We start from the raw sequence: 4,393 nt of genomic DNA, 5'->3' as shown, positions 1-4,393 counted from the left end.
GAGATGGGGTTTTACCATGTTGGCCAGGTCCTGGTCCCAAACTCCTGACCTCAGGTGATCCACTCATCTTGGCTTCCCAAAATGCTGGGATTACATGTGTGAGCCACTGTCCCCGGCCTTCCTAGAGCATTTTTATTTTAGAAAATAATTTCAGTTTATTTTCATAGGTGATATAACGATTATCCTTAAAGCCTTCTGACAGATTCATTTCTGGTTATTATAATTTTAGGGATGAAGAACTGAGAGTGTGGGGATAGGGAGTCTGAGAACCAGATGGTGTTCAAGCAAACTGGGATTTCTTAAATTGGGTGGGATGGGGGGTGGTGGCAGAGCTGGTCATGGGTCTGGCTGTATAATCCTTCACGTGACTGGGTGGGACGGGGGAAGGTGGCAGAGGCAGCGGTGGGTCTGGCTGTATAATCCTTCACGTGATTGGGTGGGATGGAGGACAGTGGCAGAGGTAGCTGTGGGTCTGGCTGTATAATCCTTCACGTGATTGGGTGGCACGGGGGGGAGGTGGCAGAGGCGGCCGTGGGTCTGGCTGTATAATCCTTCACATGGGTCATGATCCTTTGTCAGCCCATTCCTGTGTAATGATGGGTATGGGTGGGCATGAATGACTTCCCAATATAATTTCTATCCCTTTCATTTTCTTTGCAGAGGGAAGAGAGAAGCCCCTCCCATTCGCTTCTACTGGGGCTTGTTAAGCCATTGCCTTGGGGGCCGGCTGATCAGCGGCAGCCAACAGCCGGCGGCTTCGGCAGGCAGAAGCAAGGACAGCCTGTGGCTACTGCAGCCCCACTGCCCGGCCACTCTTCATGACGGGAGAGTGCCTTGGGAGGAATGTAAAGGCAAACCACGTTAGCATCATAGAGCCCACTTAATTCTGTGTGGGTTGGTATTTGGGGAAGAAATTGAGGACAAATTGGTATTGGACCCTATAACTGGGCAGTGACCAGTATGCATGGCAAAGTCTTAAAGTCAGTGAGTTTTTCAGGATGATTTTTTTTTCTGTCCCTGAGTCAGTGGGAAAGAATGGAAATGCCTTGTCTAGCTACTTTAGGGAGACAGTGTGAAGAAGACAGCCTCCCCTAAGCTAGCACTGCTTGTGTAATTTGTGGTCCTTAGACATTAAAGTGAAATCCTTTGCCACCAACTGTAGAGCCCCCACCAAAACACCCTCATTTGGGGTTTTTATTCCATTTTAAACCATGAATTGCATGCACTCCCTCCAGTACTGATGTGAGGTTTTTCTGTGTTGGATCAAAACCAAATTCTGCTTTATGTCAACTTAAGGAAGGAAACTGGCAAATGCATGAAGTCAATCTCCATGGTGCACTTCCACTCCAGGGACTGTACGAGAGGAAAAAAAGGTGCTTCATATCCCAACCAAAAGTATTCTCTGTCTGAGGACCATTGCCCAAGTGTGAAGTAGGAGACTTGTGCAATTCAAAGGCACTCACGCGATGCTCGTGCAGAGCCATTTTCTCAGTCAGGCACGACAGGTATGGAGCCAGCCCTGGGAAGTGGGATCTAGAATGACAACCCCTGGCACAGGGCTAAGGAGCTTTAGGAGTGGTGAAATCTCATTGTACCACTGCAAACAGAAGCTGCATCCCTGCATGGGAAGCATTAGGTCGCCTCCCAGGCAGGAGCAAACATTTAGTGGGAAGGACTAGGAGGCTGGCTGCTTGCTCTTCTCTTTCAGAAGTGACATCTCCACCCTGCTTGTGCCACGTCTCCAGAAAGGTGGTTCCAGGTACAAAAGCTCAAGTGGACTGGAGGCTCCCAAAGCTTCTCCCCGTGCCATCTCCCCACAGGCTGCTGGGTCTAGTGGTGGCTGCCCCTTGGGTACTAGGAACTCCTAGTTCTACAATGAGAAGCTGCAGGGTAAGTTTTGTCCTCATGCTCACCCCCTTATGCTGTCTTCAATATTGCATGTTATTTGGTTTCTACAGGACTCCCAGAGGCCCATGGACTGGAGCTGTTAATGTCCTGCAGATGGGAGCCACTCTCTCACTGTGATCACCAAGGTACCCAGGGCCTCCAGAGGCCACAAAGAATGGGTAATTGCAACCCACAGGTCTCCTTCAGATTTCCTCAAAGCCCTTCTGGTCAGCAAATACTCTATGGCAAGTCTCGGGTTTGGTCTTTACTTCTGGTGCCAATTAACTTCATCTTCCTTTTCTCTTTGGTCCGTGGAATTACTCTGCACTCTTTGCAATGATGTTTAGTAATTCTTATAGACTATGGAGCAGCCTGCTGGGACCCTGCCAGCTGATCTTAGAAAGCCACTTACTGCAGGATTCCCACTGCTTTCCTGGGCTAGGAATTCCTTAACCAAAGGCAAGTTTCACAAGAGATCCTTGAGAAGGTGCCTCATTATTAATATTTTGATGTTGAAAATGTTCATTGTGGAAGTTGCTTGCAAGGTGGGCCAGTGTGTTTGGGAAGAACAGGGTGGGCCTCGAACAAACTGGGGGGCAGGGTGGGATTCAGACTCCACTCCCTCCACCTTTGTCCTTCCCTCTTCTTCTTGCTCACCTTCAGAACCCCCGGGCCCCCTTCCTGGCTGCAGCCCCTCGTGTCTTCTTCCTGCGTTGACACTGAAAGCTCTCTTGTGCTAATTGCTGACTAGGCATGAATGCATGGCAATCGTTGGCTTGTTTCCTCTCCTGGATCACTTTTTCCTCCTTTCATATTAGGTAGAGCCTTTCATGTCTTAACAAGAGGGGGCCACTCACATGAGGTTTTGGATGCTCCAGTTGGGTGGGTTCTGAACTTCTGGCCCCCTTCCAAGTCTCAAAGTCTGGTTGACCATGTGTGTTGGGCCAAGCTGTGCCTGGCTCTGGAACTGCCTGCAAGGAGGGGCATCAGGCTGTGTGGTGGAGATGGGTAGTGACTCCTCTAGCCCCTGCTGTTCCAGCTGCAGCTGCAGAGTGTACAAGGGGAGAGTCTCCGGAGGTCACGGGGCTCCATGGGTGGAGATGAAGCACCCTGTGTGATGCACCTGCACCTAGGCTGATGGGGACACCTGCAAGGACAGACTGGGGCATTAAATAGGTGGAGGGAGCTTTGCTTTAGAAAACACACACTCGGAAAGTGGAATTTGCCATCAGGCAGGCTAAGGGGTGTTCCGCTTACTACATTTGGAGTCTATCGCCCAAGAACTGATGAAACATTTCAGGAACAAAACCAACCAGATACGTTAAGAAGAATGATGCTTACAACCATAGTATGGGGTTTGATGTTGACAACGATTCACTGATGTCTTCCCAGATTCCCTAGATGTAGGAGCAGAACTACCAGGGGAGAGACCATGCTTCTTTGGAGAGATTGAATGGTATTCTCTAGGTCTGGAGCAGCACTATCCAGGGAACGTCACACTGGGAATGTTCTTCATCTGTGCTGTCCAAGATGGTAGCTGAGCATGCAGTGTGGTTATTGCAACAGAAGAACTGAATGTTTGATTTCATTTACTTTTAATTAATTTAAATTTAAATCTGAATGCCCGCATGTGGCTAGTGGCTACATGGTGGACAGTGCTGTCTAGACCAGTGTGCAGAGGTCGTAGTGGGGGAGGAGCATTGGAGGAAAATGGAGAGGTGACCCTGGAGAGGTGGTGGGAACAGATCGAGAGGACCTTGTAAGGTGTGTGAGCAATTCGAGACTTGTCCCTGGGGATGACGGGAAGCCACTGAAAGGTCTAAGCAGATGAATGAGTACTCAGATTGATAGCTTAAAAGACTTGGCTGGGTGCGGTGGCTCATGCCTGTAATCCCAGCACTTTGGGAGGCCGAGGCGTGCAGATGATGAGGTCAGGAGTTTGAGACCAGCCTGGCCAACATGGTGAAACCCCATCTCTGCTAAAAATACAAAAAGTAGCCAGGCATGTTGGTGAGTGCCTGTAATCCAGCTACTTGGGAGGCTGAGACAGGAGAATCGCTTGAAACTGGAAGGCTGAGGTTGCAGTGAGCTGAGACTGTGCCACTGCACTCCAGCCTGGGCGAAAGAGCAGAACTCCTTCTCAAAACAAAAACAAAAACAAAAAACAAAACAAAAAAAAAACAAACCTCCCACTCCCCACCCCAACCTGGAGTCCAGGTAGAGAAAGAGTGGGGGCAGGAGGGCAGCCAGAGAAGGCTGTCGTGCATGGAAACATCCATCCGTCTACATGCACACTTACACACATGTGTATGCCAATAGGTACAGAATTGTGGAGAATACGTTTTGCCAGGAGCCATGCCAAGCACTCTGTGTGCCAGATAATCACACCACCAGCTCCAGGAAAATATTCTGAAGGGACAGTTGTAGGGGTTTGTGGCCAAGCTATTGATTGGTGAAAGAGGCAGAGAGAGGCACAGAGAGAGACTGAAGATGTCCCTAATGCCTG

The 4,393-nt window shown here is 49.5% G+C and overlaps 1 long non-coding RNA gene across 1 annotated transcript; it reads left to right on the top strand.

Moving 5' to 3' along the window:
* Positions 1-669: 669 nt before the first annotated feature.
* Positions 670-2,432, top strand: LOC108519532 (uncharacterized). Its single transcript, XR_001882647.1, has 3 exons — positions 670-860; positions 1,297-2,033; positions 2,235-2,432. It is a non-coding gene; the product is annotated as an uncharacterized LOC108519532 (long non-coding RNA).
* Positions 2,433-4,393: the final 1,961 nt, after the last annotated feature.

Source organism: Rhinopithecus bieti, unplaced genomic scaffold, assembly GCF_001698545.2.
Source record: "Rhinopithecus bieti isolate Rb0 unplaced genomic scaffold, ASM169854v2 scaffold_42745, whole genome shotgun sequence".
NCBI classification, from domain to species: domain Eukaryota; kingdom Metazoa; phylum Chordata; class Mammalia; order Primates; family Cercopithecidae; genus Rhinopithecus; species Rhinopithecus bieti.
Note: the sequence above shows the minus strand (reverse complement) of the source record. Positions and strands in the feature narration are given on the sequence as shown.